This window comes from Dendrobates tinctorius, unplaced genomic scaffold (genome assembly GCF_039654945.1).
Source record: "Dendrobates tinctorius isolate UK_male_01 unplaced genomic scaffold, ASM3965494v1 ptg000236l, whole genome shotgun sequence".
NCBI lineage: Eukaryota > Metazoa > Chordata > Amphibia > Anura > Dendrobatidae > Dendrobates > Dendrobates tinctorius.
The window spans coordinates 1,125,817-1,153,563 of record NW_027361903.1 but is presented as its reverse complement, the minus strand read 5'-3'; the positions used below and the strand labels follow the sequence as shown (position 1 = coordinate 1,153,563).

At 46.9% G+C, this 27,747-nt stretch overlaps 1 pseudogene; it reads left to right on the top strand.

Moving 5' to 3' along the window:
* LOC141060369 (pancreatic lipase-related protein 2-like) overlaps positions 1–26,592 on the top strand; it is a 92,729-nt pseudogene extending 66,137 nt beyond the window's left edge.
* Positions 26,593–27,747: the final 1,155 nt, after the last annotated feature.

Sequence of the window (27,747 nt, the reverse complement as noted above, 5' to 3'; positions counted from 1 at the left end):
TCTCCTCATCTGTCAGCTCTTGCCGTCCCCTGAGTGGAGACGGTGGGGGGAGGTTGCTCACACCGCGCTGATAAACAGTCATTTTATAGTGGACTTCTCTTCTCACAGGGCGCAGGATTCCCGTGTCCCAGTGGAGGCTGTGCGAGGATGGGACACGATGCAGATAAATACCGAGGAGTCACAGCCGAAACGCAGACGTTTTACCTGAATACAGGGGACCGGGAAAAGTATTCACGTGAGAAACATTGTACCATAATATACAAGGGGTTAAAGTGGAAACGTCACCCAAAACAGAGCGTTCTTGACAAATCCCCATAACAGTGCATCATCCACAGATCCCCCATAACAGTGCATCATCCACAGATCCCCATAACAGTGTGTCATCCACAGATCCCCCATAACAGTGTGTCATCCACAGATCCCCATAACAGTGCGTCATCCACAGATCCCCCATAACAGTGCATCATCCACAGATCCCCATAACAGTGCATCATCCACAGATCCCCATAACAGTGTCATCCACAGATCCCCATAACAGTGCGTCATCCACAGATCCCCATAACAGTGCGTCATCCACAGATCCCCATAACAGTGTGTCATCCACAGATCCCCCATAACAGTGCATCATCCACAGATCCCCATAACAGTGTCATCCACAGATCCCCATAACAGTGCGTCATCCACAGATCCCCATAACAGTGCGTCATCCACAGATCCCCATAACAGTGCATCATCCACAGATCCCCCATAACAGTGCATCATCCACAGATCCCCATAACAGTGTGTCATCCACAGATCCCCATAACAGTGCGTCATCCACAGATCCCCCATAACAGTGCGTCATCCACAGATCCCCCATAACAGTGCGTCATCCACAGATTCCCCATAACAGTGTGTCATCCACAGATTCCCCATAACAGTGCATCATCCACAGATCCCCATAACAGTGTGTCATCCACAGATCCCCATAACAGTGCGTCATCCACAGATCCCCCATAACAGTGCGTCATCCACAGATCCCCCATAACAGTGCGTCATCCACAGATCCCCCATAACAGTGCATCATCCACAGATCCCCCATAACAGTGCGTTATCCACAGATCCCCCATAACAGTGCATCATCCACAGATCCCCATAACAGTGCATCATCCACAGATCCCCCATAACAGTGCATCATCCACAGATCCCTCATAACAGTGCATCATCCACAGATCCCCCATAACAGTGCGTCATCCACAGATCCCCATAACAGTGCATCATCCACAGATCCCCATAACAGTGCGTCATCCACAGATCCCCATAACAGTGCGTCATCCACAGATCCCCATAACAGTGCGTCATCCACAGATCCCCCATAACAGTGCGTCATCCACAGATCCCCATAACAGTGCATCATCCACAGATCTCCCATAACAGTGCATCATCCACAGATCCCTCATAACAGTGCATCATCCACAGATCCCCATAACAGTAATTCATCCACAGATCCCCCATAACAGTGTGCAATCCACAGATCCCCATAACAGTGCGTCATCCACAGATCCCTCCATAACAGTGCATCATCCACAGATCCCCATAACAGTGCATCATCCACAGATCACCCATAACAGTGCATCATCCACAGATCCCTCAAAACAGTGTGCAATCCACAGATCCCCCATAACAGTGCGTCATCCACAGATCCCCATAACAGTGCGTCATCCACAGATCCCCCATAACAGTGCGTCATCCACAGATCCCTCCATAACAGTGCATCATCCACAGATCCCCATAACAGTGCATCATCCACAGATCACCCATAACAGTGCATCATCCACAGATCCCTCAAAACAGTGTGCAATCCACAGATCCCTCCATAACAGTGCATCATCCACAGATCCCCATAACAGTGCGTCATCCACAGATCCCCCATAACAGTGCGTCATCCACAGATCCCTCCATAACAGTGCATCATCCACAGATCCTCATAACAGTGCGTCATCCACAGATCCCCCATAACAGTGCGTCATCCACAGATCCCTCCATAACAGTGCATCATCCACAGATCCCCATAACAGTGCGTCATCCACAGATCCCCCATAACAGTGCATCATCCACAGATCCCCATAACAGTGCATCATCCACAGATCCCCCATAACAGTGCATCATCCACAGATCCCCCATAACAGTGCATCATCCACAGATCCCCATAACAGTGCGTCATCCACAGATCCCCCATAACAGTGCGTCATCCACAGATCCCCCATAACAGTGCATCATCCACAGATCCCCCATAACAGTGCATCATCCACAGATCCCTCATAACAGTGCATCATCCACAGATCCCCATAACAGAGCGTCATCCACAGATCCCTCCATAACAGTGCATCATCCACAGATCCCCATAACAGTGCATCATCCACAGATCCCCCATAACAGTGCGTCATCCACAGATCCCCATAACAGTGCATCATCCACAGATCCCCATAACAGTGCGTCATCCACAGATCCCCATAACAGTGCGTCATCCACAGATCCCCATAACAGTGCGTCATCCACAGATCCCCCATAACAGTGCGTCATCCACAGATCCCCATAACAGTGCATCATCCACAGATCTCCCATAACAGTGCATCATCCACAGATCCCTCATAACAGTGCATCATCCACAGATCCCCATAACAGTAATTCATCCACAGATCCCCCATAACAGTGTGCAATCCACAGATCCCCATAACAGTGCGTCATCCACAGATCCCTCCATAACAGTGCATCATCCACAGATCCCCATAACAGTGCATCATCCACAGATCACCCATAACAGTGCATCATCCACAGATCCCTCAAAACAGTGTGCAATCCACAGATCCCCCATAACAGTGCGTCATCCACAGATCCCCATAACAGTGCGTCATCCACAGATCCCCCATAACAGTGCGTCATCCACAGATCCCTCCATAACAGTGCATCATCCACAGATCCCCATAACAGTGCATCATCCACAGATCACCCATAACAGTGCATCATCCACAGATCCCTCAAAACAGTGTGCAATCCACAGATCCCTCCATAACAGTGCATCATCCACAGATCCCCATAACAGTGCGTCATCCACAGATCCCCCATAACAGTGCGTCATCCACAGATCCCTCCATAACAGTGCATCATCCACAGATCCTCATAACAGTGCGTCATCCACAGATCCCCCATAACAGTGCGTCATCCACAGATCCCTCCATAACAGTGCATCATCCACAGATCCCCATAACAGTGCGTCATCCACAGATCCCCCATAACAGTGCATCATCCACAGATCCCCATAACAGTGCATCATCCACAGATCCCCCATAACAGTGCATCATCCACAGATCCCCCATAACAGTGCATCATCCACAGATCCCCATAACAGTGCGTCATCCACAGATCCCCCATAACAGTGCGTCATCCACAGATCCCCCATAACAGTGCATCATCCACAGATCCCCCATAACAGTGCATCATCCACAGATCCCTCATAACAGTGCATCATCCACAGATCCCCATAACAGAGCGTCATCCACAGATCCCTCCATAACAGTGCATCATCCACAGATCCCCATAACAGTGCATCATCCACAGATCCCCCATAACAGTGCGTCATCCACAGATCCCTCCATAACAGTGCATCATCCACAGATCCCCCATAACAGCGCATCATCCACAGATCCCCTATAACAGCGCATCATCCACAGATCCCCATAACAGTGCATCATCCACAGATCCCCCATAACAGTGCGTCATCCACAGATCCCTCCATAACAGTGCATCATCCACAGATCCCCATAACAGCGCATCATCCACAGATCCCACATAACAACGCATCATCCACAGATCCCCATAACATTGCATCATCCACAGATCCCCCATAACAGCGCATCATCCACAGATCCCTCATAACAGCGCATCATCCACAGATCCCCCATAACAGTGCATCATCCACAGATCCCTCATAACAGTGCGTCATCCACAGATCCCCATAACAGTGCGTCATCCACAGATCCCCCATAACAGTGCGTCATCCACAGATCCCCCATAACAGTGCGTCATCCACATATTCCCATAACAATGTATCATCCACAGATCCCTATAACAGTGCATCATCCACAGATCCCCATAACAGTGCGTCATCCACAGATCCCCATAACAGTGCGTCATCCACAGATCCCCCATAACAGTGTGTCATCCACAGATCCCCATAACAGTGCGTCATCCACATATTCCCATAACAATGCATCATCCACAGATCCCCTATAACAGTTCACCATTAATAAGCAAATACTCCTTAAGTGTATGTGTGCAGTGATTCTAATAGACATTTATGCGGGACTCATGAGCCTCCTTCACTAGCACCATACCCCCGTACCTATCGTGTGCTAGCCATTGAATCTCATACAGATCCCCATAACAGTGCATCATCCACAGATCCCCAATAACAGTGCGTCATCCACAGATCCCCATAACAATGCATCATTCACAGATTCCCCATAACAGTGTGTCATCCACAGATCCCCCATAACAGTGCGTCATCCACATATTCCCATAACAATGTATCATCCACAGATCCCTATAACAGTGCATCATCCACAGATCCCCATAACAGTGCGTCATCCACAGATCCCCATAACAGTGCGTCATCCACAGATCCCCCATAACAGTGTGTCATCCACAGATCCCCATAACAGTGCGTCATCCACATATTCCCATAACAATGCATCATCCACAGATCCCCTATAACAGTTCACCATTAATAAGCAAATACTCCTTAAGTGTATGTGTGCAGTGATTCTAATAGACATTTATGCGGGACTCATGAGCCTCCTTCACTAGCACCATACCCCCGTACCTATCGTGTGCTAGCCATTGAATCTCATACAGATCCCCATAACAGTGCATCATCCACAGATCCCCAATAACAGTGCGTCATCCACAGATCCCCATAACAATGCATCATTCACAGATCCCCCATAACAGTGTGTCATCCACAGATCCCCATAACAGTGCGTCATCCACATATTCCCATAACAATGCATCATCCACAGATCCCCTATAACAGTTCACCATTAATAAGCAAATACTCCTTAAGTGTATGTGTGCAGTGATTCTAATAGACATTTATGTGGGACTCATGAGCCTCCTTCACTAGCACCATACCCCCGTACCTATCGTGTGCTAGCCATTGAATCTCATACAGATCCCCATAACAGTGCATCATCCACAGATCCCCAATAACAGTGCGTCATCCACAGATCCCCATAACAATGCATCATTCACAGATTCCCCATAACAGTGCATCATTCACAGATTCCCCATAACAGTGCGTCATCCACAGATTCCCCATAACAGTGCGTCATCCACAGATCCCCATAACAGTGCGTCATCCACAGATCCCCCATAACAGTGCGTCATCCACAGATCCCCCATAACAGTGCATCATTCTCAGGTCTCCCATAACAGTGCATCATTCACAGATTCCCCATAACAGTGCGTCATCCACAGATTCCCCATAACAGTGCATCATCCACAGATCTCCCTTAACAGTGCATCATCCACAGATCCCCATAACAGTGCATCATCCACAGATCCCCCATAACAGTGCATCATCCACAGATCCCCCATAACAGTGCATCATTCTCAGATCTCCCATAACAGTGCATCATCCACAGATCCCCCATAACAGTGCGTCATCCACAGATCTCCCATAACAGTGCATCATTCACAGATTCCCCATAACATTGCGTCATCCACAGATTCCCCATAACAGTGCATCAACCACAGATCTCCCATAACAGTGCATCATCCACAGATCCCCTATAAAAATGCATCATCCACAGATTCCCCATAACAGTGCGTCATCCACAGATCCCCCATAACAGTGCATCATCCACAGATCTCCCATAACAGTGCATCATCCACAGATCCCCTATAAAAATGCATCATCCACAGATCCCCCATAACAGTGCGTCATCCACAGATCCCCCATAACAGTGTGTAATCCACCAATCCCATGACAATGTGTAATCTATAACCCCCCCCCCGATAGCAGTGATGGGTGGTCCATGACAACAACTTTCTCTTGTGGATACATTGTTGCAATTCTCAGACTTTGTGAATTTTCCATCTCTGCCTTGAGACAAGGTTTCCCGTCACTGACACAATGTAACAATGGGTTCTCCATGACTTTACCTCGCAGGCTGGAGATACAAGGTGTCGGTCCACACTGCTGGCAGCTCTATTCTTCTGGGAAACTTTGCAGTGTCTGTACAGGGATCTAATGGGAAGACCCCAGAGTACACAATATACCGGTATGTAGTGGGTGCTCGCCTGGCTCCTTAGGCCGGGGCTCCTCCGTGTAATGGAGAGTTGTGGTCATGCCTCTGTGTGATGATGGAAAGTTGTGGCCATGCCTCCTGAGGTAAAGGCTCCTCCATGTAATGGCACAGAGTTGTGGTCATGCCTCCTGTGGTCGAGGCTCCTCCGTGTGATGAGGAGAGTTGTGGTCATGCCTCCTGTGGTCGAGGCTCCTCCATGTGATGAGGAGAGTTGTGGTCATGCCTCCTGTGGTCGAGGCTCCTCCATGTGATGAGGAGAGTTGTGGTCATGCCTCCTGTGGTCGAGGCTCCTCCGTGTGATGAGGAGAGTTGTGGTCATGCCTCCTGTGGTCGAGGCTCCTCCGTGTGATGAGGAGAGTTGTGGTCATGCCTCCTGTGGTCGAGGCTCCTCCATGTGATGAGGAGAGTTGTGGTCATGCCTCCTGTGGTCGAGGCTCCTCCGTGTGATGAGGAGAGTTGTGGTCATGCCTCCTAAGGTCGAAGCTCCTCCATGTGATGAGGAGAGTTGTGGTCGTTCCTCCTAATGTCGGGGCTCCTCAGTATAATGGCAGAGAGTTGAGCTACTCATGTTGGAGCTCCTCCATATAATGGTGGAGAATTGTGGTCATGCTCTTGAGGTCGAGGCTCCTCTGTGTGATGGCAGAGACTTTTGGTCATGCTCTTGAGGTCGGGGCTCCTCCGTGTGATGGCGGAGAGTTTTGGTCATTTCTCCATGTGATAGTGGAGAGTAGTGCTTGTGTCAGGAAAATAGGAATCATTTTCCATGGTCCGGGTTACACAACCCCAAACTGACTTACTGCCCTTCCCCCTAGTGGTTTCTGCAAAGCTAAAAGCCTACAAGCCCCCTCTGCCTCGCTCTCTGAAACTCTACACTCCCCCCTCCCTCTGGAATGCAGTTTATGACCCTAGCTAGCAGCAAGGACTGATGGTTTTCCCACCAAGAATTTCTTTGTTCTTATCCCAAAATACTCAAAGTCAAATTTAATGACTCATAGTAATCCTAGAAATGTAAAAATTGGATTTCCAGGATCTGAGCAGATAGGGCTAGGCATGGCAACGTTTTGTGGCCGTTAGGGCCATCAGAAACCTGGGAAATGAATTTCTGCTCCCCAGTAACATGCAGACATGCCGTGTTTGGTCTCAAAAGAATGGTAAATTCGCAGGGATAAATATAAGGCCCCTAACGTCGCCCTGTGAGCTTCCAAGCCAAAGGCTTGTAAAATAGGAGTTTTAATAACTTCCAAAGAGAGGTGTATCTTCCAGAAAGCAGCCCACCATTGAGGTCAGCAAGGGAGGAGTTTCCAGGTTTGTGAGCAAAGCATAAAACAGAAATGTACATTTTGGAACGGATTCACAGCTGGAGAGGCAGCCAAGAACACCATGCTGTGCTGCTGAATCGCTCCTTTGGGAAGTCTCTCCTCCCCTTTATCGACGCGTCATACCTGTGACTGAGATATAGTAAGTTCATACTGTAGTGGAAATATGTATTTATAGGCGATGTATGGCCAGCAGTTAACTAACATCTACCCTTAGGCTGCAGGTCTCACAAATGTGGCAACATATGTTATCCTGAGAAAAGGCAGTTTCCTGTCTCAGACCCCAGGGTACTTTCCTGCGAATACAAAGAATTGGGAATTTCCCACTTCTGATGCCTTGAAGGCAGATGCTAAATGGGACCTATTTGCAGCCTGACAATTTCTATTTACTATGGAAAGAAAAGCTAAGACAATAACCTTTAGAAAAATCATGTATTCATTGGTAAATTAGCCATGGTCTAGTCACAAACCAGGAATTAGAATATTAACATGAGAGGCTGGTCTAGAAATCTGATCTGCAGGCTAAACCTATAAATTAGACCCATACACAAAGAAAGTTGTTCACAGACTGAGGGACAGCCAAGCTAAGGTGACCCATTTGATATTCCCCCCCCCCCCTCAGGGAGCAGAATACCAGACTGCAAGGTTTAGATAGTTCTATAAGTTTCTCCATTTTGTTTCTAAAACTGTTTTGCATATTTGTATGTCACTTTCTATTTCCATATTTTTTATATGCTTTTATTGTAAGCACTGTACCTTTTCTATTAAAGCTTAAAACTTTAATAATTTTGAACCCTGTATGCGCTAAAAGAATCCATAGCCTTAGATTGTATGATCCTGGTGGTTGGCAGTGGTACTTCCGGACTCATCGCCATTCACCCATGTGTTCGGTGAGTGGTGGCAGCGTGTATGAAACGGGGTCCGTGGTCTGTGTCGGGCTGTGATTTAGGCCCCCGGTGCAGCATAGGGTTGAATGCTGGACTGAGTTAGAGGAGATAGATTAACCCTTGCAGGCTCAACCCCAAGTCACGTGCTGAGAAGCGGGTACATGACACATATGTTCATCCCTTTTATTTTCTAACTGTTGTACATATTGCATTTTGTCTCTTTTTGTAATATATTTTGTATTTTTGTAAACACTGCCAATATTTTCTGGAGATATCAATGTGTTGTCTGTGGTGTTAATGTAGTATATGTCACCTGCAGTCCTATTTATCTGTACTCAGAGTTATCACTGGGGGTATTTTCTGCGTCTGAGGAGAGAAGGCTTTTCTACCAACATGGAAGAGGATTCTTTACTGTTAGGGCAGTGAGAATCTGGAATTCCCTGCCTGAGGAGGTGGTGATGGCGAACTCAGTCAAGGGGTTCAAGAGAGGCCTGGATGTCTTCCTGGAGCGTAACAATATTGTATCGTACAGTGATTAGGTTCTTTAGAAGGACGTAGATTTGGGGAATTATCAACCAGAAGGTCTGGTACGACCGCATACCTCCCAACCATCCTGGATCTGGCGGGACAGTCCCGATTTTGACCCCCCCCTACCCACTGTCCCGCCAGGGAGCTTATTTTTCCCACATTGGACTGAGCCACCACACCCTCCCATGCACCAACCCCATCCTCGCCATCCCAGAGAGACCCACCAGCCACCACAGCCCATCATTGATAAATCCCAGCAATGACGTCGCTGGGCTGCTCTGTGCACACAGGACCTGTAATGACGTCACATGAGGGGGAAGAGTCAGGGGTCACATGATCAGGGGCCTCGGTCTGAGGCCCCTGATCATGTGACCCAGACTCCTCCCCTCTTGTGACCTCATCACAGGTCCTGTGTGCACAACCCTCGGTGTATGCAGGACTCTGTTGTGCTGGTTGTCATGGTGCTGGATGAGAGAAGTTTATGTGTGGGGTCAGGAGGGGTTTACCGGGTGGATGCAGCAGTGCTGTGTGTACAAGGTGTACAGAGCAGAGCCGTGTGTGTACGAAGTGTACTGAGCAGAGCTGTGTGTGTAAGAGGTGTACAGAGCGGAGCCGTATGTGTACGAAGTGTACAGAGCAGAGCCGTATGTGTATGAGGTGTACGGAGCAAAGCCATGTGTGTACGAGGTGTACGGAGCGGAGCCGTTTGTATACGAGGTGTACGGAGCGGAGCATGTACGATGTGAACGGAGCAGAGAGTGTACGAGGTGTACTGAGTGGAGCCACGCATGTACGAGGTGTACGGAGTGGAGCCACGCGTGTACGAGGTGTACAGAGCAGAGCCACGCGTGTACGAGGTGTACGTAGCGGAGCCGTGTGTGTAAGGAATATGCGGGGCCGTGTGTGTACGAGGTGTACATAGCGGAGCCTTGTGTGTAAGGGATGTGCAGAGCCCCGTGTGTACGAAGTGTACAGAGCAGAGCCATGGGTGTACGAAGGTGTACGGAGCGGAGATGTGTACGAAGTGTGCGGAGCTGCATGTGTACAAGGTGTACAGAATGGAGCCGTGTGTGTACGAGGCATACAAAGCGGAACCATGTGTGTAAGAGGTGTGAGGAGCCATGCGTGTACAAGGTGCATGGTGGGGAGCATTCATCTCTCCCAACTGTCCTGGATCCAATGGGACAGTCCCGATTTTGAGAGAATCTGCCATACTGCCCTGGCTGGGAGCTTACTTTTCCCGCGGACACAGGAGTACACGGCGGAGCCCCAAGGAGCACTTTAAAATTTGCACGTGACGTTCTACCGGAAGTGATGTGCTGGAAGCTGACAGGAAATGAGGTAATTTTGGGAGGACATTGTGATGGAACCATGGAGGCACTTCAGGGAATGCTTCAGATCCATCACTGTGTCCTCCTCCGACAGCGGAATCGCCTTGGACTCGGGGATGTCGGCCATGTGAGTGGATCATGATATGTCCTGCATGGGGAGGCTCAGGTGGGCACTACAATGGGAGCTGGGCTGCTATAGTATCTTTATATAATCTTTCTCTCACTGTTTCTTTCTCTCTCTCTGTTCTTTCTATCTCTTTCTTTCTCTAAACTTTCTTTCTGTTCTTTCTCTCTCTGTTCTTTCTTTCTCTCTGTTTTTCCTTTCTCTCTCTGTTCTTTCTTTCTCTCTGTTCTATTTATTTCCCCTCTTTCTTTCTCTCTGCTCTTTCTTTCTGTTCTTTCCTTCTCTCTCTGTTCTTTCTTTCCCATCTGTTATGATTGAGTCACCGCAGGAGGCAAAAACAGAAATGCAAGCTAAGTCCAGAAAACCAGAGAGGTTGGCAGCTATCGGATTGCAGACCCCTGAACCTATCAACACAACTAGCAGTAGCCGTGGGGGGTTCCTACGATGCCCTAGACCCCTCGATCACAGCCTGAGGACTAGATAGCCTAAAGACAGAAAGGGAAATCTAAACTGCCCCAGAGCAGGCCCCAAAGCAAAAGGCAGCCCCCCACATATAATGACGGTGAAGCAAGAAGAAAGAACACAACACAGACAGAAAGATAGACTGAGCAAAGACAGGGCCCAAGCTAACTAGATAGGAAAGGACAGGAAGGCTGCTGTCTGCAATCCGTGAAAAACCCTATGAAAATAAGAGCCAACAGACTGACAGTGAAAAAGGCCCTGAAGACGCTAGGCTTCAAAAAGACTATGTCAGCACTCAGGAATATTCTGAAGACAGAGCAACAGGCAAAAGGAGATTCAGCTCACCCCAGCAGGGGATGGCAGAATCCAGAAAAGCAAGGCAAAAAACAAAACACAAATGCAAAAAGGCAAAGCAGCAAACTTAGCTTTAGAGGAGCAGGAAACAGACTGGTGTCCTAGAAGTCCACAGAGAAATCACCCACAGGGCAGAAGGGCGTCGGCAGCCTTATATCCAGTCAGTGACTCCACTCAGCCAGTCATCATCATTAGGCTCAGGTGCCTGATAATCAGGCTCACTACCTTCCCTCACCAGAATAGGGAGTTCACCAGTCCTCAGTGACGAAGGGGAAAATGAACTCACAACACCGATCTTTCTCTCTCTGCTCTTTCTTTCTCCTCTTTCTTTCTCTGTTCTTTCTTTCTCCTCTTTCTTTCTCTGTTCTTTCTTCCTATCTGTGCTTCATTTATTTCCCCTTTATCTTTCTCTCTCTCCCACTCTGTTCTTTCTTTCCTCTTTTTTTCTCTCTGTGTTCTTTTTTTCTGTCCACTCTTTCTCTCTCTGTTCTTTTTCCTTCTCTTTCTCTGTTCTTTCTTTCGCCTCTTTATTTCTCTGTTCTTTCTTTCACTCTGTTCTTTCTTTCTTTCCCCTCTTTCTCTCTCTAATCTTTCTTTCTCTCTTTTTGTTCTTCCTTTCTTTCTTTCACTCTCTCTGTTCTTTCTCTCTCTATCTTTCTGTTCTTTCTTTCCCCTCAATCTTTCTCTCTCCCTCTCTGTTCTTTCTTTCCCCTTTTTTTCTCTCTCTCTGTTCTTTCTTTCTTTCCCCTTTCTCTCTGTTCTTTCTTTCTGCTCTTTATTTTTCTCTTTCTTTCTCTCTCTGTTCTTTCTTTCTCTCTCTGTTTCCTTCTTTCTCTCTATCTCTGTTATTTCTTTCTTTCTTTCATAGTTATTAAGGTGGAAGGAAGACTTTAAGTCCATCTAGTTCAACCCATATCCTATCCTAACTTGCCCTAACATGTTGATGCAGAGGAAGGCAAAAAAAACCCATGTGGCAAACAGTAAGCTTCACATTAGGGAAAAAAATTCCTTCCTGACTCCACATACGGCAATCAGACTAGCTCCCTGGATCAACGCAATATTAAGGACACTAGTGTATATACCCTGTAATATTATACTTTTCAAGAAAGGCATCCAGTCCCTTCTTAAATCTTAGTAGGGAATCACTCATTACAACATCATATGGCAGAGAGTTCCATAGTCTCACTTATCTTACAGTAAAGAATCCGCGTCTGTGAGTATGCTTAATCCTTCTTTCCTCCAGAGGTAGAGGATGCCCCCTTGTCCCCGTCACAGGTCTAAGAGTAAAAAGATCATTAGAAAGGTCTTTGTACTGTCCCCGCATATATTTATACATTGTAATAAGATCACCCCTAAGCCTTCGATTCTCCAAACTAAATAACCCCAAGTGTAATAACCTGTCTTGGTATTGCAGACCCCCCAGTTCCCTAATAACCTTGGTCGCTCTTCTCTGCACCCGCTCCAGTTCAGCTATGTCTTTCTTATACATCGGAGACCAGAACTGTACACAGTATTCTAAGTGTGGTCGCACTAGTGACTTATATAGAGGTAAAATTATGTTCTCCTCATGAGCATCTATGCCTCTTTTAATGCATCCCATTATTTTATTTGCCTTTGCAGCAGCTGCCTGACACTGGCCACTAAATGTGAGTTTGTCGTCCACCCATACACCCAGGTCTTTTTCAGTGACAATTTTGCCCAGTGTTTTACAATTAAGCACATAATTATACATCTTGTTTGTTCTACCCAAGTGCATGACCTGACATTTATCCCCATTAAAGCCATTTGCCATCAGCCCAAGCTTCTAGATTACATAAATCCTCCTGTAATATAAAATTGTCCTCCTCTGTATTGATTACCCTGCAGAGTTTAGTGTCGTCTGCAAATATTGAAATTCTACTCTCTATGCCCCCTACAAGGTCATTAATAAATATGTTAAAAAGAGGAGGGCCCAATACTAACCCCTGTGGTACCCCAGTGCTAACCGTGACCCAGTCCGAATGTGCTCCATTAATAACCACCCTTTGTTTCCTATCCCTGAGCCAGCTCTTAACCCACCTACACATATTTTCCCCTATCCCCTTGTTCTCATTTTATGTATCAACCTTTTGTGTGGCACCGTATCAAAAGCTTTTGAAAAGTGCATGTACACCATGTCCACTGCATTCCCTTGGTCCAGTCCTGAACTTACCTCCTCATAAAAGCTTATCAGATTAGTCTTTCCCCTCTTTCTTTCTCTCTCCCTCTCTGTTCTTTCTTTCCCCTCTTTCTTTTTTTTCTCTCTCTTCTTTCTCTCTCTGTTCTTTCCTCTTTTTTCTCTCTCCCTTTCTGTTCTTTCTTTCCCCTCTTTCTTTTTATTTCGGTTTTTATTTCGGTCTCTGCTCTCTCTCTGTTCTTTCTTTACCCTTTCTTTCTTTCTCTGTTCTTTCTCTCTCTCTGTTTCTTTCCTTCTTTCTCGCTCTCTGTTATTTCTCTTTTATCTTTCTCTCTGTTCTTTATTTCCCCTCTCTCTCCCTCTCTGTTCTTTCTTTCTTTCCCCACTTTCTTTTTTTCTGTCCCCTCTTTCTCTCTCTGTTCTTTCTTACTTTCTCTGTTTCTTCCTTTCTTCTTTCTTTCTTCCCCTTTTCTTTCTCTCTCTTCTTTCTCTGTTCTTTCTTTCTTTTCCTCAGTACCAATCAGGGTGCCGACAGTACCAGCCACTGTGCCCATAATGACATCCATTGTGCCCTCAGTACCAGTCAGTGTGATCACCAGTGCTAAATGGGTGCGCTTGGGGTGTGGACATGGGTGTGACTAATTATGAAATGGGCGTGGTCGGGGGCATGGCCTGAAATTTGCTGTGGCACGCATGAGGGAACAGGTAGATGATATGCTAAACTTCAAGGTAATACAAAAATCCCAGAGTGCCTGGGCCTTGCCTGTGGTTCTTGTCTCAAAAAAGGACCGTACTACCCAGTTCTTTGTGGACTATAGGAAACTAAATCTACTGACTACATGTGAGGTCTACCCCATGCCGAGGATAGACGAGCTGTTAGAGCAGCTGGCTAATGCATCGTATCTCAATATCATGGATTTAAGCAGATACTCCTGACCAATGAAGCTAAGGAGAGGTCTGCCTTTATAACGCCATTCGGGCTGTTTGAGTTTCTGGTGATGCTATTTGGTATGAAAAATGCCCCTGCCACCTTCCAGAGGTTGGTTAATCACTTATTGGAAGGATTTCATGGTTTTGCCATTGCTTATCTCAATGATATAGCCGTTTGTATTCATTCTTGGGAGGAACACCTTGTACTTGTGTTCGGTGAGTGGTGGCAGCGTGTATGAGCAGGGTGTGTGGTCTGTGTCGGGGTGTGATCCCAGTGCAGCATAGGACAGAGGGTGAATGCTGGACTGAGTGACAGGAGATAGATTAACCCTTGCAGGTGCAACCCCAAGTTACGTGCTGAGAAGCGGGTACGTGACACATATGTTCATCCCTTTTATTGTCACATATGTTCATCCCTTTTATTTTCTGCTGTACATATTGTATTTTGTCTCTTTTTGTAATATATTTTGTATTTTTGTAAACACTGCTGATATTTTCTGGAGTAAACTTATAAATGTACTAGTTCCATCCTTCTCGCTCTATGACCGAACCGACACGTACTTCGCACAAATTCCTGCTACCTGGGGTTGGTTTCTGACCCGATATAGGCTTTCGTAACGGACCTTGCTTGTATCTAACGAGGAACTGGTGGCGGCATAGTGTTCTGGTGTTATTGGGGAATCCTGGCAGTGACGGACTGGAGGTTTGTGTGTGTATTCCCGGCCTGGGACTGGTGATATACACACCGCCCTCACTGCAGAGTGCCCCGATAGCCAGTACGTGACAGGGCAGCCTTTCCGATGACTACTTAGGCTGTGTGCCCACGATGCGATTTTTAAGTGTTTTTGCCGCGATTTTCGGCACGAAAACGCTGCGAAAACGTTTAAAAATCGTGTACAGAACGCCCCCCATGCATTCCTATGGCGTTCCGCACATGCTGTGCTAATGCTGCGCTTTTTTCCTCTGCGGAATCGCATCGCGGAAAAAATCGCAGCATGCTCATTCTTTTGTGCGGAATCGCAAAGAATTGCCGCGATTCTGCACCCATAGGAATGCATGAGAATCGCTTACTTCCCGCATGTGGCATTACTGGGAACGCTGTGGCCCGGGAATGCAGCGCGGGACGTCGGAAGGTAAATATACCCCGATTTTTTATTTTTTTATCATTTTTAACATTTTATCATTTACTATTGAAGCCGCATAGGCAGCCTCAATAGTAAAAAGCTGCTCACACTTGTCAAACACTATGTCTGACGAGTGTGACCAACCTGTCAATCACTTTCCAAGCAATGCTTCAAATCACTTGGAAAGTGCTTGAGAAAATCGCGGCAAAATCGCGGTGAAATCGCGCGGGAAAAAAACGCGCGATTTCTGGGAAGGAGTACGGTTTTCAGTGTGCGTTTTAACACGCAACGTGGGCACATAGCCTTAATGTAGGTGCAGTTCCCTGACTGACCTGAGAGTAAGGGAGAGCTGCACATTCATGAACTGAACTGAAACAGAAGTGGTTTTCCTGTCAGTGGAGAGTTATGTTCATGCCTCCATGAGATAGCGGAGAGTAGTGGTCGTGCCTCCTGAGGTCGGGGCTCCTCCGTGCTATGGCAGAGTTGCAGTCATGCCTCAGATTTAGGCGCTGCTCTGTGATTCTGTCGTGTATGTACAGATGGGCCTGATGCTCCAGGGCCTGCCTGAAGAGGAGCCCCTCGCTCATTATGTGGTATCACTGGGGTGCACGGCGTCTCCCCTCCGTCATTATCACATATCTGCCATGTTGATCCCGGCCTTCTATTTCTGTACAGGGGACTGATCAGACCTAATGCAACCTACGTGGACTTCATCGACTCTGAGAAGGACGTTGGCGTCATGTCTATGGCGACATTTGTATGGCACAGTTATGTGCCCCTAATCTTTCATCGCACGTTTGGGGCTTCCACTGTCACCGTACAGTTCGGGGCGGACGGCACAGAGTAAGTGTTTCTGGACATCACTGCAAGTACTGAAGAGCGGAGGCCCAGCAACAAACTGCTTCGACGAGGAAAATATAGAACAGAGTGTCCTCCGAAAACAAAGAGGATTCATCAAAAATATTCATTTTTATTAACAGTGAAGAATAAAAACACATAATAAGGGCTCATACTCACTTGTGAGAGACTCTCACGATTCACGTGCGAGTCTCTCACATGAAAACCCGGCACTGCCGCCTGCACTTGGATCGGAGCGTGCGGATACATGTATTTCTATGCAGTCGCACGCTCTGGTCCTAGTGCCGGCAGCAGTGCCAGGTTTTTATGCGAGAGACTCAAGTGATTACGAGTCCTAAACAGTAGGTGACGACACAACTGTGCAGAAAAAGCCACACACCATGCAGGAGTTCGGTCAGGGGTGGATTATGGATATTGAACACGATATAGGACTTAATAGATACTTATGTTACTTGTCAGCTATGAGGATATACAAGGAGCACATGAGTACAGCAGGTACCAAAAACGGTGGCAGTGAGAGTAGTTCATGAGTACAGCAGGTACCCCTAATGGTGGCAGTGAGAGTAGTTCATGAGTATAACAGGTACCCCTAATGGTGGCAGTGAGAGTAGTTCATGAGTACAGCAGGTACCTCTAATGGTGGCAGTGACAGTAGTTCATGAGTACAACAGGTACCTCTAATGGTGGCAGTGAGAGTAGTTCATGAGTACAACAGGTACCCCTAATGGTGGCAGTGAGAGTAGTTCATGAGTACAACAGGTACCCCTAATGGTGGCAGTGAGTGTAGTTCATGAGTATAACAGGTACCCCTAATGGTGGCAGTGAGAGTAGTTCATGAGTACAACAGGTACCTCTAATGGTGGCAGTGAGAGTAGTTCATGAGTACAACAGGTACCTCTAATGGTGGCAGTGAGAGTAGTTCATGAGTACAGCAGGTACCTCTAATGGTGGCAGTGAGAGTAGTTCATGAGTACAACAGTTACCCCTAATGGTGGCAGTGAGAGTAGTTCATGAGTACAACAATTACCCCTAATGGTGGCAGTGAGAGTAGTTCATGAGTACAACAGGTACCCCTAATGGAGGCAGTGAGAGTAGTTCATAAGTACAGCAGGTACCCCTAATGGTGGCAGTGAGAGTAGTTCATGAGTACAACAGGTACCCCTAATGGAGGCAGTGAGAGTAGTTCATGAGTACAACAGGTACCCCTAATGGAGGCAGTGAGAGTAGTTCATAAGTACAGCAGGTACCCCTAATGGTGGCAGTGAGAGTAGTTCATGAGTACAACAGGTACCCCTAATGGTGGCAGTGAGAGTAGTTCATGAGTACAATAATTACCCCAAATGGTGGCAGTGAGAGTAGTTCATGAGTACAACAGGTACCCCTAATGGAGGCAGTGAGAGTAGTTCATGAGTACAGCAGGTACCTCTAATGGTGGCAGTGAGAGTAGTTCATGAGTACAACAGGTACCCCTAATGGTGGCAGTGAGTGTAGTTCATGAGTACAACAGGTACCCCTAATGGTGGCAGTGAGAGTAGTTCATGAGTACAACAATTACCCTTAATGGTGGCAGTGAGAGTAGTTCATGAGTACAACAGGTACCCCTAATGGTGGCAGTGAGAGTAGTTCGTGAGTACAACAGGTACCCCTAATAGTGGCAGTGAGTGTAGTTCATGAGTACAACAATTACCCCTAATGGAGGCAGTGAGAGTAGTTCATGAGTACAACAGGTACCCCTAATGGTTGCAGTGAGAGTAGTTTATGAGTACAACAGGTACCCCTAATGGAGGCAGTGAGAGTAGTTCATGAGTACAACAGGTACCCCTAATGGTGGCAGTGAGAGTAGTTCATGAGTACAGCAGGTACCTCTAATGGTTGCAATGAGAGTAGTTCATGAGTACAACAATTACCCCTAATGGAGGCAGTGAGAGTAGTTCATGAGTACAACAGGTACCCCTAATGGTGGCAGTGAGAGTAGTTCATGAGTACAACAGGTACCCCTAATGGAGGCAGTGAGAGTAGTTCATGAGTACAGCAGGTACCTCTAATGGTGGCAGTGAGAGTAGTTCATGAGTACAACAGGTACCCCTAATGGTGGCAGTGAGTGTAGTTCATGAGTACAACAGGTACCCCTAATGGTGGCAGTGAGAGTAGTTCATGAGTACAACAATTACCCTTAATGGTGGCAGTGAGAGTAGTTCATGAGTACAACAGGTACCCCTAATGGTGGCAGTGAGAGTAGTTCGTGAGTACAACAGGTACCCCTAATAGTGGCAGTGAGTGTAGTTCATGAGTACAACAATTACCCCTAATGGAGGCAGTGAGAGTAGTTCATGAGTACAACAGGTACCCCTAATGGTTGCAGTGAGAGTAGTTTATGAGTACAACAGGTACCCCTAATGGAGGCAGTGAGAGTAGTTCATGAGTACAACAGGTACCCCTAATGGTGGCAGTGAGAGTAGTTCATGAGTACAGCAGGTACCTCTAATGGTTGCAATGAGAGTAGTTCATGAGTACAACAATTACCCCTAATGGAGGCAGTGAGAGTAGTTCATGAGTACAACAGGTACCCCTAATGGTGGCAGTGAGAGTAGTTCATGAGTACAACAGGTACCCCTAATGGAGGCAGTGAGAGTAGTTCATGAGTACAGCAGGTACCTCTAATGGTGGCAGTGAGAGTAGTTCATGAGTACAACAGGTACCCCTAATGGTGGCAGTGAGTGTAGTTCATGAGTACAACAGGTACCCCTAATGGTGGCAGTGAGAGTAGTTCATGAGTATAACAATTACCCTTAATGGTGGCAGTGAGAGTAGTTCATGAGTACAACAGGTACCCCTAATGGTGGCAGTGAGAGTAGTTCATGAGTACAACAGGTACCCCTAATAGTGGCAGTGAGTGTAGTTCATGAGTACAACAATTACCCCTAATGGAGGCAGTGAGAGTAGTTCATGAGTACAACAGGTACCCCTAATGGTTGCAGTGAGAGTAGTTTATGAGTACAACAGGTACCCCTAATGGAGGCAGTGAGAGTAGTTCATGAGTACAACAGGTACCCCTAATGGTGGCAGTGAGAGTAGTTCATGAGTACAGCAGGTACCTCTAATGGTGGCAGTGAGAGTAGTTCATGAGTACAACAATTACCCCTAATGGAGGCAGTGAGAGTAGTTCATGAGTACAACAGGTACCCCTAATGGTGGCAGTGAGAGTAGTTCATGAGTACAGCAGGTACCCCTAATGGTGGCAGTGAGAGTAGTTCATGAGTACAGCAGGTACCCCTAATGGTGGCAGTGAGAGTAGCTCATGAGTACAACAGGTACCCCTAATGGTGGCAGTGAGAGTAGTTCATGAGTACAACAGGTACCCCTAATGGAGGCAGTGAGAGTAGTTCATGAGTACAACAGGTACCCCTAATGGTGGCAGTGAGAGTAGTTCATGAGTACAACAGGTACCCCTAATGGTGGCAGTGAGAGTAGTTCATGAGTACAACAGGTACCCCTAATGGTGGCAGTGAGAGTAGTTCATGAGTACAACAGGTACCCCTAATGGTGGCAGTGAGAGTAGTTCATGAGTACAACAGGTACCCCTAATGGTGGCAGTGAGAGTAGTTCATGAGTACAACAGGTACCCCTAATGGTGGCAGTGAGAGTAGTTCATGAGTACAACAATTACCCCTAATGGTGGCAGTGAGAGTAGTTCATGAGTACAACAGGTACCCCTAATGGAGGCAGTGAGAGTAGTTCATGAGTACAACAATTACCCCTAATGGTGGCAGTGAGAGTAGCTCATGAGTACAATAGGTACCCCTAATGGAGGCAGTGAGAGTAGTTCATGAGTACAACAGGTACCCCTAATGGTGGCAGTGAGAGTAGTTCATGAGTACAACAATTACCCCTAATGGTGGCAGTGAGAGTAGTTCATGAGTACAACAGGTACCCCTAATGGAGGCAGTGAGAGTAGTTCATGAGTACAACAATTACCCCTAATGGTGGCAGTGAGAGTAGTTCATGAGTACAACAATTACCCCTAATGGTGGCAGTGAGAGTAGTTCATGAGTACAACAGTTACCCCTAATGGAGGCAGTGAGAGTAGTTCATGAGTACAACAATTACCCCTAATGGTGGCAGTGAGAGTAGTTCATGAGTACAGCAGGTACCCCTAATGGTGGCAGTGAGAGTAGTTCATGAGTACAGCAGGTACCTCTAATGGTGGCAGTGAGAGTAGTTCATGAGTACAGCAGGTACCCCTAATGGTGGCAGTGAGAGTAGTTCATGAGTACAGCAGGTACCCCTAATGGTGGCAGTGAGTGTAGTTCATGAGTACAACAGGTACCCCTAATGGTGGCAGTGAGAGTAGTTCATGAGTACAGCAGGTACCCCTAATGGTGGCAGTGAGAGTAGTTCATGAGTACAGCAGGTACCCCTAATGGTGGCAGTGAGTGTAGTTCATGAGTACAACAGGTACCCCTAATGGTGGCAGTGAGAGTAGTTCATGAGTACAACAGGTACCCCTAATGGTGGCAGTGAGAGTAGTTCATGAGTACAGCAGGTACCCCTAATGGTGGCAGTGAGAGTAGTTCATGAGTACAACAGGTACCCCTAATGGTGGCAGTGAGAGTAGTTCATGAGTACAGCAGGTACCCCTAATGGTGGCAGTGAGAGTAGTTCATGAGTACAGCAGGTACCCCTAATGGTGGCAGTGAGAGTAGTTCATGAGTACAACAGGTACCCCTAATGGTGGCAGTGAGAGTAGTTCATGAGTACAGCAGGTACCCCTAATGGTGTACTCATGTGATCCTTGTATATTCTCATGGCCAACCAGTAACATAAGTATCAATTAAGTCCTATATGGTGTAGATTATCCAAAGCCAGCCTTTACCGAACTACTGCATGGCGTGTGGCTTTTTCTGCACGGTTGTGTCGCCATCTCTTATTATGTCTTTTTTATTCTTGATTGTTAATAAAATGTAATATTTTCGATGATTCTTCTCTGTTTTCGGAGGACCATCTGTTCTATATTGGTTTCCTCTATTATGGTCCTCAGTGTTATTATTTATCTCACAATATGCTCTTGGAACAAGTATGTGTAGCATTGTGTGGCGGTAATATTGTCCGGGAACTGATTGGGGTTTTATGTGGAAACCATATGGCGGCTGTACATAATTATAGAGTACAGTCAATATATGGCGGTATTATGTGTCTGTGTAATATTGCACTACCCTGGCATCATATGGCAATATTATGTGAGAACCATATAAAGCGGTATTATGTATCTGTATATAATTGTGCTATCTTTTAAATATATGACAGTATTGTGTGGGCTGTACTATACTACCACAATATGGAGGTATTGTGTGTCTGCATGCAACTACTGTAGTGGCTCTATGTGGCGGTATTGTGCGTCCCTATGTAACTACTATAGTGGCTGTATGTGGCGATATTATGTGGGTTGAATACAGCTGTAATAATTTGGTACTGTTCGGAGGTGTATTACAGGTTAAAATAAAAATCATGTTCTCTTCGCATTTTTACACGGATGTGACACCATATGGCATTATTAAATTGGCTATATATAAGAGTATTATGTTTTCACCGCATGGCAGTGCTATGTGTCTGCACTTGGGCGCTGTATGGTGACACTACGTGACGTGCTGCTCTCCCCTCATTTCTCACGATGCCAAGATTTATGAAACCACCTCTACGCCACAGCCTGTATATGGCGGCTTTATACTATCTAGTAACAATCAGTTCTGACATCGGAGATTTCTCATCTGCTCCACAATTCACAGATCTCTTCTCTCCCCACAGGAGATCGTTCTGTGACAGCAGCACCGTGCTGGACAGTACTCACCAGAACCTGCACCCCTGCACTGAGCCCGCACCGCTATAACAAGACCTGCAGAGCGCGGGGCCGAGATTTACTATAACATCATCACATGTAAGGTTGTCACTGCTGTTACATGGGACTGCAAGTGACATCTACTACATTATCTGTACTCAGAGAGTTATCACTGTGTTATCTATCGTGTTACATAGGACTGCAAGTGACATCCACTACATTATCTGTACTCAGAGAGTTATCGCTGTGTTATCTGTGGTGTTACATAGGACTGCAAGTGACATCCACTACATTATCTGTGCTCAGAGAGTTATCATTGTGTTATCTGTGGTGTTACATAGGACTGCAGGTGACATCTACTACATTATTTGTACTCAGAGAGGTATCACTGTGTTATCTGGGGTGTTACATAGGACTGCATGTTTCTCGCTGCTGTCACTTTCTTCTCTGTCCTGTGATGTATTTGCACATGGTGGTAATAAATCTTTTTGTGGTCCGTACTGATCAGTCATGTATTATAGGACGTGGTGGTCTCGGAAGATGGAGGTCGGGGGGTCGCAGTCCGAGGGTCTCGTGAGTTTATCGCTCACAGTGAAATACTCATTAGATTTGCATTAAAAATTCTGCAAAGTAAATGTGAAGTTATTTAGTAAGATGTGGATGAACAATGTGCGGGTGCTGGACATCCTCTGTGGAGAGGGGTACGAGCGTTCAGATAGAGACATTTGCTATATTGCCCATGAAGGAATGACACCGGAGGGTCACACAGAATCCCACCACTGCCTCCAATTTGTCAAAAAATCGCAGCCTTGGAAGTCGGAAAGACCCACCCGCTGTTCTCTGTGGGGCGAACAGCTCGCTGCTGCCCCCTATCGTCTGGACAGTTACGGAGGAGGCCGCAGGCTGTTTCCCCTAATGGGCCGGTTATCAGGAAACTAGCAGTGAGCGTACGGTATATACACATCTGAGTTCCACACATGGAATATGTGTATATACCCCCAGTGTGGTCACTGCTAACTCCATGATAACCCAGCACTACTCGCTGCCTCCACCAGATCTGTTTTATACAGGATGACTGCAGGCCTGCATCTGGGTCAGGTAGTTTGTGGCTTCAGGGGTGCGGGTGGCAGAACAAAAGGAACAGAACTATTAGATTTTACATTTAATTCAAAACGATCTAGAAAAAATATACATAAGATTTTACAACGGGGATAAAACAATGCAGAATATAAAATTACACAAAATAAAATGGATAAAACAAAAGAAACTTACTCCGCTGATCACAGGGATGATTTGGCCTAGCAAAGGAGAGCGCTTCAAAAGTCCAGCAAACAGGAATACACTGATATGTATCCCCCTACATGAACCCAAATGACCTGAGTTACACTCACATGCCCCCCCTCCAGTGATGACCTCACCTGGGCCAGGTTGTGTGATGTCCTCACCCCTCAGGATTTTATGAAATTCCCAGCTTACGCGATAACTTCACTCCTGATGATCGCAGAAGTTCGAGATCGCTGTCATTTTTTTATCTGAATTTTACCATTACCCAGAAACCAAACATGACATGGCTGTTGTCAGAGGTCTATCCACTATTAATTTGTGGCTTATAGGCAGGGGTTACAGTTCTGAAAAAACATGCATCTTCTTCCCAGATTTGTCCTGAAGCTGAAAATGCATGTCCCATCACTATCGCATCTATACGAGGTCCAATATCCATCAATATTCCTAATTTGTTTTTGGAGACGTCTGGGGTTAATGTATAACATTTCCTCTGAAGGGACAAAGTATTTCTTGAGGACAAAAAGGCTCTGTCATTTCTTTATGTGGAAACACATGTATCACGGAGAGCTAGCTCCGTGTGAATGAGGGTAGGGATAGCATAAGTTTCACTGGGTGTTAGGGACAGAAGTAGGGGCAGATAGGGACAGGGAGGGACAGGCACTGAGGGACAGATAGAGAGTTAGTTATGATAAGTTAGGTGGAGTAGGGGCAGGTAGGGACAGATAGGGACAGGTTTCTTTTTTAGGGACAGAAGTAGGGACAGTCTTAGTTCTTGAGGGATAGGATGAATGTGTTAGTGAGGGATGGAGCCTCTAGAACCCCTTTTTCCTGGTGGTGGGCTGGTGCATGCCACCTTAGCTTTTTGTTTTAAAAACAGGACATATAATGGATATTGGGCTTACAGGTGCCAAACTTGGGCCTTGGGTATGTAAATGCTGTGTTTAGTTTGTATATTAATGCGTAAGTAGATGGGATGGTATTGAGAGTTTTGGAAAATGTCTTTTGGTAAAAGGAAAAACATATAACACACGTTTTTTTTAGTTAGAATGTGTGGATGGGGTGTAGTCAGGTTGGGAGGGGGGTGCATGGGGGGTGGTGAATGGATGTCCGGATGCCAAGAGCAACATGAAGGAGCAAAGGAGCAGGGCAGGAGAAGTAGACTCTGCGGACCCTGGAAATAGTTTTCGTGTGGAATCAAAAGGCCATAAACTTTCGTGGACCAGATTTTGCAGTGACAAGGCTACAAACTTGTAGGACCTGCGGTGCAAGGTGGTGGGAAAAAAGGCTGCGAACTTGTTGCCATGTGTGGGAGAGGGGAAAAAAAAAAAAAATCTTTGCTGTGTAATAGGAGGTAAGGTTTGTCGGCCAAAGTGGCAGGGTTCTTTTTTTTCCCAAGGCGGAGGGCCAGGAAAGGGTTATTTTCGTTTGGTTTTTGTAAATAGTAAAATTGTAAATAGTAAAATCGGTGAGGTGTGAATGGGGGTGAATGGGGGTGAATGGAGTGAGAGTGGGGAGAGGGGTTTATGTTTCTATGTATTCTCTTTTCAGTGGATTCCTGCTGAGGGACCCTAAGCTGCCGAGCTCAGTGGGGGACAAGGAAAGGATTTGGACTTTCAGTTGTTTGCGCATGTTTTGCACATTTTATGTCTGTCTATGTTGGTTTTCTTTAGTTTATGTATTGTGGTTTGTTTCTGAGTGTAATTTTGATAATTTTGTAAAATAAAAGAGTTGGAGGATAAGACATGATGTAACAGCAGAATAGAGACTGCAGCTCTGGAGGTGACTGGAGGATAAGACAGTTGTAACAGCAGGATAATGACTGCAGCTCTGGAGGTGACGGGAGGATAAGACATGATGTAACAGCAGAATAGTGAGTGCAGCTCTAGAGGTGACAGGAGGATAAGACTTGATGTTACAGCAGAATAGTGACCGCAGCTCTGGAGGTGAATGGAGGATAAGACATGATGTAACAGCTGAATAGAGACTGCAGCTCTGGAGGTGACGGGAGGATAAGACATGATGTAACAGCTGAATAGAGACTGCAGCTCTGGAGGTGACTGGAGGATAATACAGTTGTAACAGCAGGATAATGACTGCAGCTCTGGAGGTGACGGGAGGATAAGACATGATGTAACAGCAGAATAGTGAGTGCAGCTCTAGAGGTGACAGGAGGATAAGACTTGATGTTACAGCAGAATAGTGAGTGCAGCTCTGGAGGTGAATTGAGGATAAGACGCGATGTAACAGCAGAATAGTGACTACAGCCCTGGAGGTGACTGGTGGATAAGACAGATGTCACTGGTGCAGGCTCTGGTCGTTGCCCATTATTTGCAGCTCTGGATGTGACTGTGTCTGCTGCTCTCGCTGTGTGTAGGGGGCTTATGGGCCCTGGAGAGATGTATTCCGCCCTCCTGGACTCTGCCGTGGCGCTCCGCTCTTCGCACATCTCCTTCCATTGGACTCCGGTGCTTCGTCTCTTCGGGATCCGGCTCGGAGCGGAGCGGATCGACCTCCAGTCCGGAGAGGACGAGGCCATTGTTATGTGATCCCATCCTGTCACCTGCTCCAGCACTGACACAGTGTAACAAACCCTCAGCCCAGGGGAGAGGTGTATGTCTCATAGAGGATGGTCTGCACCTGATACATTGTAGCAAACCTTCAGCTGTCACCAGTAATAGGTGCAGACAGACATACAGCTTCTGAGCGCAGCAGAGGAGACAGAGACTCTGTTACAAGCTGCAGACTGATCTCCATTGTATTGGGACGCCGGCCCTTTAAGCGCGGGCTCGTAGATTGATGACACTTTGTGACTGCAGATTCTTCTTCTCTAGATTTTCATTCTGCTCAAATGAAACTGTTGGATGGCGAGGAGCAAAGTGTGGACCCCTGTAACCCAGAGCGGACCCCCATAGAGCGGCGTCACTGCGGCCCCCTGTAGCTGCAGCGTCTGACCAGACACCAAGAATCCTGGTCACTTACTGCAAGTAAAATATTATCAAACAACAAATGAAGGAAAAACATCAATAAATAAATAAATAAAGGTGAAAGTGAGAAATGTCCCCGAGGTGCAGAGGTGACGTCCTGCTCCGTTATTTCTATTGATTATCCTCCCAGGTATCAGGACAGGTGGATACAATGTATCTGGTCACACAGTGCTCTAGACTGCAGGGATACAGTGTAGCCACCACCGGAGCAGACTGGATGCAACTGTAACAGACCCTCAGCTGAGAGCAGTCCTAGCTACAGCCACACAGTGACCAGGACCTGCAGAGTAAAGCGAGTGACTGCGTCATACACACAGAGCGCGGCCCCCGGGGAAACACTGAGTGTCTGGAATGTGACTGCCGCACGGAGAACACCTAGAACATGGAGGCTCTCGGGGTCTGTGCACACGCCGCAGATTCTGCGGATTACAGTACCATAATATCCTATGGGAAATGGAAACCGCTGTGCAGACGGTGCGGATTTTTCCACGCGGATTTGCTGCGGTTTCTAATCCGCAGAAAGAATTGACATGTGAGTTCTTTCTGCGGATTCCGCTGCGGTTTACCATCTCCTCCATTGTAGAGGTGATAATCCGCAGCCTAATCCGCAGATAAACCGCAGGTCTTTTGACCTGAGGATTTACCTGCGGATTTTCCAAAATCCACGCTGCCAAATCTGCAGAGAATTCCGCAGCGTGTGCACATACCCTTATGGATTCATCTCACACAGCTTTACACACATTATCTCCCCTGTCCCCATCGGGGCTCACACGCTACATTCCCTATCAGTCTCTGGAGTGTGTGAGGAAACAACAGAGAACATAGAGAGTCCTGCAGATGTCGTCCTTGGTGGGATTTGAACACAGGACCCCAGTGCGATAAAGTAACAGAGCTAACCACTGAGCCACCATACAGTGCTAACCACTGAGCCACCATACACTGCTAACCACTGAGCCACTGTACAGTGCTAATCACTGAGCCACCGTACACTGCTAACCACTGAGCCACTGTACAGTGCTAACCACTGAGCCATGGTACATTGCTGACCACTGAGCCACCGTACAGCGCTAACCACTGAGCCACCACACATTGCTAACCACTGAGCCACGGTACAGTGCTAACCACTGAGCCACCGTACAGTGCTAACCACTGAGCCACCGTACACTGCTAACCACTGAGCCACTGTACAGTGCTAACCACTGAGCCACCATACATTGCTTACCACTGAGC